Below are 12,944 nucleotides of genomic sequence, written 5' to 3'. Positions count from 1 at the left end.
AGAGTGGTTTCGAGGACCCAATTTCAGGTTTAAGCAAAGGATTAAATAAAACCAAACTTAAGGTTTTATTCTAAAGAATAAAGATTGATCTGCTTCCTATGCATAGGCCTAACTGTTCCTGTGAATCGTTCTGAGTACCGTTTCCATGAGACAGTGTTGGCGACACTTGTTGCAAATCCGTGAGATCACTGCTGCTTCGCAAGGCTTCGCCTGGGAATGGGTGTATCAGCAGAATCCCGCTTCACGGTTTCTCATCACCAAAGCCACTCCCGATGAGGAGTGTGTATTTCCTCACTGCAAAGAGCATGTATCTATTTGACATCTTGAATTGCTCAATTTTCTAGTGATTTACAGAGACAGATGGCCCACTGTTCTGGTGACCACCACTGAATTTAGATACATTCTCCACATAAAAAAGATTTTGTGTCTGCTCTTAAAAGGATAGGAATTAATGTTTCAAATGAAGATCTCGTGTTCAGTAGGAAAAGTGCAAGGCCTGCAGAATCTCTGAGACTATTCTCAATCAACACATATTTATTAAATTAGAAAGAGCACTCTGGCCAGCGTGAGTATTGATCTCGAAAAGAAGTCTTGTGCAACCTACCTTTTTAAATATACGTGCTTTCAAGTATGTTATATCATTATGCACCATAAGTATTAAAACGCTTAATCCTATAAAATGAGCTTAATCATATAAAAACCTTCCAGATGAAGTAACGATATTTGACATACACATTACTTTGGCCTTCCTCCCAAACCCCAGCAAGTAACAGTAAAAATATAGTAATTTTAAAAGCCTTGACATAGAATTTTATATATTTTACAAAAGGAGATGATAAAAGGTACAAATTCAAGTTTTAAAATAAAGCAATAAACAATAAAATAAAATAAACAAATCACTGGGATAAAAAGTACAGCAGAAGGAATATAGTCAATAATATTGTGTAACATCACATGGGGATAGATGGTAACTACATTTATTGTGTTGAGCGTCGTGTAATGTAAACGATTATCGAATCACTATGCTGTGCACTTGAAACTAATATAACATTGTATGTCAACTATACCTCAATTAAAGAATCAAATATATATTATATAATAATATTTATATTTTTTCCAAGTTATCTGATTGCTAGTATATCATTGTTTATCGTAATCTGTTAGTACACTATGTATTTCTGTGGTTATCTGTTGTATTGTTCTCTCTTTCATTTCTCCTTTGGCTTTGTGAGACTTCCCTCTTTTTTTTCTTAGTTATCGTAGTGAAAGCATCGCCACTTCTGTTTATTTTGGGGAGAAAACTGGTCATTATTTTCAATGTTACTATTTATTCCGGCCTCTATTTTATTTCTTTCTGATTTTTCTTTGTTGTCTCCTTCATCTACTAAATCTCAACTAAGTTGCTTTTTCTAGTTCCTTGTGATGTAATGCTAAGTTGTTTATTTGAACTTTTTTTTCTTAATACAAGCATTTACAGCATCGACTTCACTCTAAATTTACTTTTGCTGTACCCCATAGGTTTTAGAATATTGTCTTTTCTTTTTCTTTGGTTTTGACACATATTTTGATTTGCTGTTTGATTTCTTATTTGGCCCATTGCTTGTGCAGCATTGCATTGTTTAATATTTACATATTAAATATTTACATTGTAAAAAAAAGAATCAGATATGTATTTATATTGTATATTAATAACATATAATATATACTTATGTAATATATTAATTATGTAAGTAATTAATTGTATTATTCATATTATATGTAATTTTAAAAGCCACAAAGATAATTGGAGAGAAAACTACAGCAACAAAATGTTGGACGTTGAAAAGTACAAGGACTAGGGTCACATGACTTAACAACTAAAAGAAATTAAATCTGAGCTGGCAATGTAAGAAGTCAATGAAAAAAACCCTGATTTATAGTGTGAAGTTCCAAAATGACTAAGAAATTCGAGGCATGAGGAGTTTACATAAAGGGAAAAAGCAGAGACTAACACTCTATGGGTGGCTTAAAAATATTTTTTAAGGAACAGCTAGGTTCTTAAGTGTTGCTTTTTCTATAGAGGCAAAAGGTTGATCAATAGCAAAATGTAAAACTTAAGTAAAAATAATTCCTTCTTGGGCACCTGGGTGGCTCAGTCGGTTGAGCGTCCGACTTTGGCTCAGGTCATGATCTCGTTGTCCGTGAGTTCGAGCCCCGTGTCAGGCTCTGTACTGAGAGCTCAGAGCCTGGAGCCTGCTTTGGATTCTGTATCTCTCTCTCTCTCTCTCTCTCTCTCTCTCTCTCTGCCCCTCCCCTGCTCATGTTCTGTCTCTCAAAAATAAATAAACATTTTAAAAAGTTTTTTTAAATAATTCCTTCTGAAGAGTGAAAAATGTGGATGAACTTAGTAAACCTTGAAAAACTAAATGCTATCTATAAAACTGGTAAAAACAAAAGTTTTAAATGTAAAAGATAAAAATTGCTATACCGAGGCCCTCATCTAGGGTCAAGAATAGGTACTAACACCTCACTGCTGGTAGGCGTTGGGTGCATTTTGCCTTCATCAGAGGTAGAAAGGGAATCATGGTTGAGGCAGCACCAGATTCCATCGAGGTGCTTCGGTCAAGCAAGAGACTAGGTACACAGGTGAGATTGTGTCTTCCCTAACTGCGCTCAAGAGTAATAGTGAGTGTCTTGCCTTCAATTTTCACCATCACAGGTCAAGTGGGGGTCCCAGGAACCCATCTCTTCTTATTCCTGACAACCCTCAGCTTCACCACTATAACCTTCCTTGAATCTGCTTGGATGCGTCTTCGTAACTGGACATTTCTCTTTATGACATTTGCTCCAAGCTCCCAAACTTCCAAACCACTTTTCCTCTCCTGGATTCTGAGATTCCACAAAGTTCTAGACATCGCCTGTACCTAGGACTTCTCTTGTCTCTCCCCAACTCCTAAAGCTTTTCAACTATGACCTCTGGAATTAGTGATCCACTGTCAACAAAATAGTGTATCTTTAATCTATTCTCTAAATGTTCTCTTCACTTTACACAAATCCTGGATCTTTGTTCTAAAGACACTGGTTCCTCTGTTGCCCTCTCAAGTAGCGACCATTTTCTTTCTCCCAAGGCTCATCACCAGTCTCAGATCATTCTCTCTCCCTCCTCCCTGGAATCTCTCAGCTTGGATGCTGATATCTGATCTTACCATCCACGGTTCTCATTGTTATTGCTTTCTATTGACTCCCATTACCCCTTCTCACTCCCCAATGTTATTGGCTCCTGGAACCTTGTCATTCCTTCCAATAGGAAATCTGTATATGTGAATGTACATTGTCCTTCCAACAGTTTCTCTTCGTTTCTTGAGTTTTTCTTGTCTGATGATGCAATGCTTTTATCTGGCACCCTACCTCAGCAACTCACTTCTAAGATTTTAGTCTAGATTTCGTCGCTATGAAAAATTGCAATTCCTCTGTAGGCTCACTACCCTCTATTCCCTTTTCCCTTTCTCACCATGATCTCACTTGACAAAACCAGACACCTGGATAGACACAACTTTACTCCTATTTCCTGCCAGAACCCGTGCAGCTGTGTGCCCGAAAACAAAAACAAATAAAAAAAAATAAAGAAAAACATACCTGCATTAAGTGGTTTCCTTTTAAACCCATGAGCACAAAACTCTGTGAGTGCTTAATGCTATAATCACGCCTTACACCTCTCATCGCTGCACTCTCCCACTCTCCTCGAATAGCGGATATTTTTCTCCTTTCTCTTTAAGCCCGTGTCCTCCCCCTCCCTCTCACTTTCAGTTGATAGTTGTATTAGTCAGCTCCGACTGCCATAACAACATTCCATAGCCTGGATGGCTTAAACAGCAGACATTTATTTCCCACGGTTGTGGCGGCTGGGAAGTGTAAGATTCAGATGACAGCAAAGTAGATTTTATTGTGAGTTCTCTTCTCTTGGCTTGTTAGGAAGCCACCATGTCACTGTGTTTTCACATGACCTCTTCTTGACTGTGTGTGGAGAGAAGCCACTGATCCTACCGTACTAGGACCAGCCCTTATGACCTTATTAACTTTAATTACCTCCTAAATGCCCTATCTCCGAATACCATCCCATTGGGGGTTAGGTAGGGCTCCAACATATGAATTTCAGGGACACAAACGTTCAATCAATAAAGAGAACCCTGATTCCAACTTCAATAAGGAAACAGAAACATTCACATATTTCCACCACCTCTTCTGCCCACTGACCAGCATCTGTCCCTCTCAATCCGCCTTCTAATCTGTTACCGCAGAAGAACTATCCACATTCCTATCTAATGCCAATTTCTACCCTCATGCGCTGCACCCATATTTTCTTGTATATTCAAGGGTATGGTATCAGATCAGCAATTCTCTGTTCTCAATCCTATCTAGTCCAATGTTTTCCCACTCTACGGGTTCATTCCCATCAGCAGGCAAACAACCTGCATGTTTTCTCGTTTGAAGAAAAACTTATCCTGACCAAGCACCCCTTACAATTCTTTTGTCTTCTGCAGCAAACGTATCCATAATGACCTCCATTTACTGTCTCCAATTCCTCTCTTCCTTTTCTCTTGTTAACTCCAACCAGGTTTTCATCTACCTCATGTCACTGAAATTGCTCTCATAGAAGTTCCCAAGATCCTCCACATGTCTAGACCTGGATCTTTGGATCTCTTTCCTGAACTCCTGAAACATATTTAGCTGTTGACTCAGCATCACTTGTGTTCCTATAGGTAGCTCATACTGAACATGTACTAAATTGTACACTAACTGCTCCTGATCCTACTTAATGGCAATTCTTCCATTCTCTCAAGCCAAAACCATTTGGGGCCATCTTGACTCCCCTTCTCCTACATCTGACATTCAATCCAAAAGGAGATTCTGTTGACTCAACCTTGCAAACATATCCAGAATTCCCAGCGCATCCACTCCTCCCGGTCTGCACTTTGCCATTATTCTTTCTTATCTGGATCGCTGCCAGAGATTTCTAACAAGTCTCCCTGCAGTTACCTGGCCAACCATTCACATTCTCGTTTCAATCTATTCAGAAGTCACAGGGATTCCGATACAACCTAAGTCAGATTATGGCCTTGCTCTAGTCAAAACCCAGCGATGGTTCCCAATGTCCTGGAACACAAAAACACCGTACTGACAATCACATACAAGAGATTGTGCGCCTGTTAGCTTTCTGACCTCATCTCTCCACTGATCCCTTACTGGCCGCTCCATCAAAGACAAGCGGCATGCTTTACCTGTACCTCTGCCTGGACGAATCTTCCCTAATATTTGCTTGCCTGACCTCATCAGCTACTTTACACCCTTCCTCGATATCACCTGCAAAGAAGTCCCTGCCTGTCCATGTTACCTAATTTCCCATCCTGAAACCCCCTCTCCATAGCACCCACAATCCTTTATCCTGCTCTATTTCTTCTTTATCCGTTGACATTCATCTCTTCTTAAGATACCACATAATGAACTTATGTGCCCCCATCCTTTACTTATTTGATAACCTTGCCATTTACTGTCTCCTCCCTCTCCTGGTGTGTATGTTCTACAAAGCAGACATTCTGCTCTTGTTCAACAATATCTTCAAATGCCTAGAGCAGTGGCTGGCACATAGTGAACCCTCAAAACATAATTTCTGAAAGCATAAATTAATATCGCGATGTGGTAAGCTCATAAAACTTTAAAACGCTCACATGGATAATTGAATAAACTGAACTGGGGATTTCAACGAATTAGAGGTTTGGGAATATGTGAGTTGAATATAGGAGGCATGGGATAGAAATGTGCCCCATTTCCAGAGCAAATAGGAAATAAAATGGGCTCAGCAAGGCAGATGGGAACATGGATAAAATCCACAACTCCAAAGCCTCACATAATGTTCGAATATCTGATTGCCACGTAGCCCCCACCAACTGAGCCACCAAGGCAAAATAATTAAGCTAAGAATCTAAAATTCTCTGGAAATGGCTCCATTGATTCCTTGGTGGTTAATCATTTTTAACTTCTATTTTTTTTAAATTAAGCATTAAATGACAGGTTTAGTTGAACGCTTCATAGCTACAATTTTGTGTTAAAGAACAATCACCACAAATTTAATATTTTAGGTTTATGTAATTTTTAAAAGAATTTTGCCTGTTGCAGTAACAAATTAATTTTTAATTTCAATTTAAAGCAGCTAAATGAATAATTGTTTTAGACTGATAATTTTAACTCTAAATCCCACTAGGTTTAAAAAAAAATAGATCTTAAAAAAACATAGAATCATCCAAGGCATAAGATTTCCCAGAGTTACTTTTGTACATGGGGATTTTATTTTTATTTTGGGTAAGGAAATTGATGCTCTTAAAATGAGAAGCAAATCCATTAAAATTATAGATTGTTTTTACAAATTAAAATATATTGAATTATTTTGTAAATTTGCCTTTAATGTGGTCATTAAAATGAATTGGGTTTATCAGGAGAAAAACGAGATATGTAGTTCAACTTAAAAAACTCAATGATGAATCGAAGCTTTAGAGCTTCTCATTTGACATTTAAGAAATGATTATTAATTTTTAAGATAAAGTGTCTCTGAACCAATCTTTTCTGTGCACAAAAACATCCACAGTTTATGAAAAATGTCACCATGACACAAATGAGTTCATCAAAAAGTTGTTGATGTTATTTTGAAGATTTTTTTTAAGTTTATTTATTTATTTATTTTGAGAGAGTGTGTGTGTGGACAAGCAGGTGAGAGATAGACAGGGAGGGAGAGAGAGAATTCCAAGCAGACTTCACACTGTCAGGGCAGAGCCTGATGCAGGGCTTGATCTCAGGAACCTTGAGATCATGAACCGAACCCAAATCAAGAGTCAGAGGGGTGCCTGGGTGGCTCAGTCGGTTAAGCAATCGACTTCGGCTCAGGTCATGATCTCACAGTCCGTGAGTTCCAGCCCGGAGTGGGGCTCTGTGCTGACCGCTCAGAGCCTGGAGCCCGTTTCAGATTCTGTGCCTCCCTCTCTCTCTGACCCTCCCCTGTTCATGCTCTGTCTCTCTCTGTCTCAAAAATAAATAAATATTAATTTTTTTTAAGAGTCAGAGGATTAACCAACTAAGGCACCCAGGCACCTAGAGTGATGTTATTTTGAAGAAGCAAGGAAGGAAAAGAGTGAAAATGAGAGGCTGATATTGGGGGAAGAAAGTGAGTCCTACAGGTGAAGAACTGGAACGAACATTACTTGTCCCACATGTACTCAGCCCAACAATATGAGCTGCAACGGACAGGTATCCTGCACGCTGTCAGCTGTCTGCCTCACGTACCTGCCACATTTCTCCATTTTGCTGGCCAGGAATTGTTTGCAAAGTCTTAAGAGCTCACCATGAAACTCGGGGTGCCTGGGTGACTCCGTCTGTTGAGCTTCTGACTTTGGCTTAGGTCACAATCTCACGGTTTGTGGGTTCAAGCCCTGTGTCAGGCTCTGTTCTGACAGCTCAGAGCCTGGAGCCTGCTTTTAGGATTCTGTGTGTGTGTGTGTGTGTGTACCCCTACCACACTCACACTCTGTCTCTCTCTCTCTCAAAAATAAATAAACATTACAAAATAAAAATTAAAAATAAGACCTCACCACGAAACTCAAAACTTATAGACTATAATACCGCCAGGGGCTAACATCAACTAGTTAGAGGATGTAAATCAATAAATAAATGTCCCCCCAACCTCCTACCTATCCCTAGAATAAGTCCTAAGAGACTCCAGCATACAGGGTGCTAACCGGCTTAACACAGCATTCTATACCAGCATTTCCTTCTATCATATCTTACTTTCTCCTGCATTCTTGGATCACATCCCAAGTAAACAACTTGCACCTAAGTCCTGTCTCCAGCTGGACTTCTAAGGAAAGGCAGAGCGAGGACAATATACCAACAGACTCTCAAAAAGACTTCCAACTTCCACCCAAGCTGAGGTAACAGTGACTGGATTTACACACCTACTAAACATAACCAAAAACTGGACAAGAAGCAAGGAGTTTCAGGATCTTGAACATCAAACAACGAGAGACAGTGACCACAAACAGATTAGAAATAAACAAAGGGAATTATTCAATCACCCTAGTAGACTGCCTGAAGACATTGTCCACAACAAGGGAAGGCAACCCAGGTGGAGCCTGGTGATGTCCCTGAATTGAGAAGGTAAAGCTGGATTGTGTGTGTGTGTGTGTGTGTGTGTGTGTGCACGTGTTGAGGGAAGCACGGCAGGTAGAGTTTGCGGGGATGCATATCATAAAGGGAGCTGCAAAAAGAATCAGAGAAGCCTGCAGAGCATCCCTCTTGAGAATTCGGCTGAGTACTGAGCAGCACTCTTGGAAAACTAGCCAAGAAGCAGAAAAGAATTCCTTAAAAAATAGAAATCAGTGATTCTCAGAGCTCACGAAAAGCTGGGAATACCTACTATTCCCCATAACCAATGTGGAAGATTTCATACTGCACAAGACGTTGGATAGAGCACACATTAGTGAGGACAATTAGTGGCAGCCTAAATGCTGCTCTAATCTAGCCAGCCTAACAAAGCAGAAAAACGAAATCTGAGGGGCACCTGGGTGGCTCAGTTGGTTGAGTACCTGACTCTTGATTTCGACTCAAGTCATGATCCCAGGATCATGGGATCAAGCGCCGTGTCAGGCTCTGTGCTGAGTGTGGAGCCTGCTTAAGATTCTCTCTCTCTTTCTCTCTCTCTCTCTTTCCTTCTGTCTCTCCCCAGCTGGTGTGGTCTCTCTCTCTCTCTCTAAAAAAGAAAAATAAATTAAAAAAAAACTGAAATGATCAACTATTTCCAAGTAACTTAAAGAATTCTGGAAGCAAAGCTTGGGAATATTGATAGGACTACAAAATATATCTGGTGCTCAACAAAGAAAAGTGAAGTGACATCCAACCACAGATGACCATGCACACAAGGGCAGGAAGATAAGAGCCAACATGAGGAAGAAAATAAACTAACAGAAATAGGCACAAAAATGACACTGTTGTTAGAGTTAGTAGATAAAAAACATTAAAAGAGTTCTTATAATTGTGCTCAGTAAGTTTCGAAAAAGGCAGGAAGGATGGGGCATATTAAATAGAGACATGGAAAATATGAAAAAAAGAACGAGATAGAATTTCTAAAGTGAAAGGCACAGCATCTGAACTATATGTACACACACACACACACACACACACACACACACGCGCATACTCAAAGAAGTTTAAATGAATTAGACATTGCCCAAGAAAAGATTAGTGTGCTTCAAGATATAGCGGTTGACACTGTCCAAAATGAAACAGAAACACTCAAAGCAGAGATAAACAGACACTAGAAAGCTGGGGCCTGAGAGATGTGTACCTTAACTTCTCAGAAGAGAGGAGCAAAGAGAAAGGCATACAGATATAAATTAGCACAAAGAAGGATGCCAATATCAGTAGACATTAGGGAAATGCAAAGTAAAACCCCACTAAGGTACGGCTACACACCTAGGGGAATGGCTAAAATTACAATGACTGGCTCTTTACCAAGTCCCAGCATGGTTGCGGAGCAAGTGGAATTCTCAGATGCTGCTGTTGGGAATACAAAATGGCACAACCACTTTGGAAAACCGTCGTTACTTCTTATGAAGTTAAACATACCTACATGACCTGGTCATACCACTTTTAGATATTTACCCAGGAGGCATGAAAGCATGGATGCCTGTAAAAAGTCATATATAAGTGTTCATAGCACTGTTCTTCATCATCCCCTGACACTGAAACAACCCAAATGAATGGTCATCCTCAGGTGAGTGTATTAACAGAGTGTGGTATAATCCATATGATGGAATCCTATTCGGTAATAGCAAGGAATGGATTATTGATACATACAATATGGATCAATCTCAAAACAAATATGTTGAGTGAAAGAATTCCCCCAACCACCATCACACATAAAAAAGGTACATAATATGATTCCATACATATAAAGTTAGAAATTGAAACTAATATATAGAGACATAAAAACATCAGTGTTTGCCTATAGATGAAGGGGTAGGGGAACAGGAAGAGGTTGGAAAAAGTATCATGGGACATGAGGATATTTTTTGTGTGAAAGATGCATTCACTATCTTAATTGTGGTAATGATGTAACGTGGATATACACACGACAAAACCTTATCAAATTGTCCACTGTAATAAACTATGAGTAGTTTATTATATGTCTATTATGTTTTAAAAGGCTGTTTACAGTTAAACGGGAATAATAATAAGGAATAAAGTAAGGAATTAATATCCAGAATATGGAAAGAACTTCTACAATTCAACAACAAAGCAAACAACCTGATTTCAAAATGGGTAAAGGACCTGAATAGACATTTCTCCAAAGAAGGCATACAAGTAAAAGACATAAAAAAGATGTTGAACATCGATAATCATTAGGGAAATGCAACTCAAGCCATAAGATACCGCTTCACGTCTACTATTAATAAAAAAAGAAAAAAGAAAAAAAAAAGCAAACGTTACGAGGATATGGAGAAATTGGAACCATGCATTGAAGGGGGGTATGTGAACTATTGCAGAACGGTGGCTCCTCAAAACATGAAACAGAATTACCATAAGGTCTAGCAATTACCCTTCTGGCTACATACTCAAAAGAATTGAAATCAGGGATATGAAGAGCAATCCACAAGTGCTAAACTGTGGAAGCAACCCAAGTGTCCACTGATGACTGAATGAAGAAACGTGGTACATACATATAATGGAATCTTAAGCAGCCTTCAAAGAGAATGAGATGCTGACATGCTACGACATGGATGAGTCTTGAAAACATTCTGCTAAATGAAATAAGCCAGTTAATGAAGAAAAAATACCAGTGTTTGAGTCCAGTGAGTTTGACCTCTGTGAGTCGTCAAATTCACAGAGAGAAAGTAGACACCAGAGGCTGGAGGGAGCAGGGGAATGGAGAATTATTGTTGAATAAGTACAGAATTGCAGTTTTGCAAGATGAAGAAAGCTCTGGACGTGGAATTGGTGATGGTTGTCCAACAGCGTGTATGTCCTTAATGTCACACTTAAAAATGGTTGCAGTGGTGAATTTTATGTTATGTATATTTTACCACAATTTTTTAAAAGCTGTTTAGGGAGAGGAGTCAATATGGCAGAGAAGTAGGGAGACCCAAAGTTCCCTCATCCCTCAAACACAGCAGTATTGAGGCCAGAAGACTTGGAATTCCAGGAGTCCGGGCTGTAAAGTGACAGAAACAGCTCCTGGGGCCCACGGGGACAACTTTGTAGTGCCATAGGTGTGTGATTATGAACTGGGAGAGATAAAATGGGCATTGTAGGCATGGAGGGGAGGGGAGTCCCTACCCTTCTCAAGCTGTTCCAAAAATTAAAAATGGAAGGAAAGCTTCTGGACTCATTCTATGAAGCCAGCATCACCTCGATTCCCAAACCAGAGACCCCACGAAAAAGGAGAAGTACAGGCCAATATCCCTGATGAACATGGATGCAAAATTTCTCAACAAGATATTAGCAAATCGGATTCAACAGTACGTCCAAAGAATAATTCACCACGATCAAGTGGGATTCATTCCTGGGCTGCAGGGCTGGTTCAATATTTGCAAATGTAATACATCACGTTAATAGAAGAAAGGATAAGAACCATACGAACCTGTCAATAGATGCAGAAAAAAGCATTTGACAAAATACACAATCCTTTCTTAATAAAAACCCTCAAGAAAGTAGGGATAGAAGGAACATACCTTAACATCATAAAAGCCATATATGAAAAGCCCACAGCTAATATCATCCTCAATGGGGAAAAACTGAGAGCTTTCCTCCTGAGATCAGGAACATGACAGGGGATTTCTACTGTCACCACTGTTGTTTAACATAGTGTTGGAAGTCCTAGCCTCAGCAATCAGAAACCAAAATGAAATAAAGGCATCCGCATTGGCAAAGAAGAAGTCAAACTTTCACTTTTCACAGATGACATGATAATCTACATGGGAAACCCGAAAGACTCCACCAAAAAGCTCCTAGAACTGATACATGAATTCAGCAAAGTTGCAGGATACAAAATCAATGTACAGAAATCGGTTGCATTTTTACACGCCAATAATGAAGCAACAGCAAGCGAAATAAAGAAACTGATCCCATTCACAACTGCGCCAAGAATCATAAAATACCTAGGAATAAACCTAACCAAAGATGTGAAAGATCTGTATGCTGAAAACTATAGAAAACTTATGAAGGAAATTGAAGAAGACACAAAGAAATGGAAAAACATTCCATGCTCATGGACTGGAAGAACAAATATTGTTAAAATGTCAATACTACCCAAAGCAATCTACACATTCAATGCAATCCTAATCAAAATTGCACTAACATTCTCAAAGCTGGAACAAACAACCCTAAAATTTGTATGGAACCACAAAAGACCCTGAATAGCCAGAGTTATGTTGAAAAAGAAAACCAAAGATGTAGGCATCACAATCCTGGATTTTAGCCTCTACTACAAAGCTGTAATCATCAAGGCAGTATGGTACTAGCATAATAGACCAATGGAATAGAATAGAGAACCCGTAATTGGACCCACAAATGTATGGCCAACTAATCTTTGAAAAATCTTTTTCCAATGGAAAAAAGACAGTCTTTTTAGCAAATGGTGCTGGGAGAACTGGACAGCAACATGCAGAAGAATGAAACTGGACCACTTTCTTATACAATGCACAAAAATAAAATCAAAATGGATGAAAGACCTAAATGTGAGAGAGGAAGCCATCAAAACCCTAGAGGAGAAAACAGGTAACAACCTCTTTGACCTCAGCTGCAGCAATTTCTTGCTCAACACATCTCCAAAGGCAAAAGAATTAAAAACAAAAATGAATTATTGGGACCTCATCAAGATAAAAAGCTTCTGCACTGCAAAGGAAACAATCAACAAAACTAAA

This window comes from Panthera pardus, unplaced genomic scaffold (assembly GCF_024362965.1).
Source record: "Panthera pardus isolate Hobbes unplaced genomic scaffold, ASM2436296v1 HiC_scaffold_2, whole genome shotgun sequence".
Lineage (NCBI taxonomy): Eukaryota > Metazoa > Chordata > Mammalia > Carnivora > Felidae > Panthera > Panthera pardus.
The sequence above is the reverse complement of the archived record's forward strand: the minus strand, read 5'-3'. Positions refer to the sequence as shown.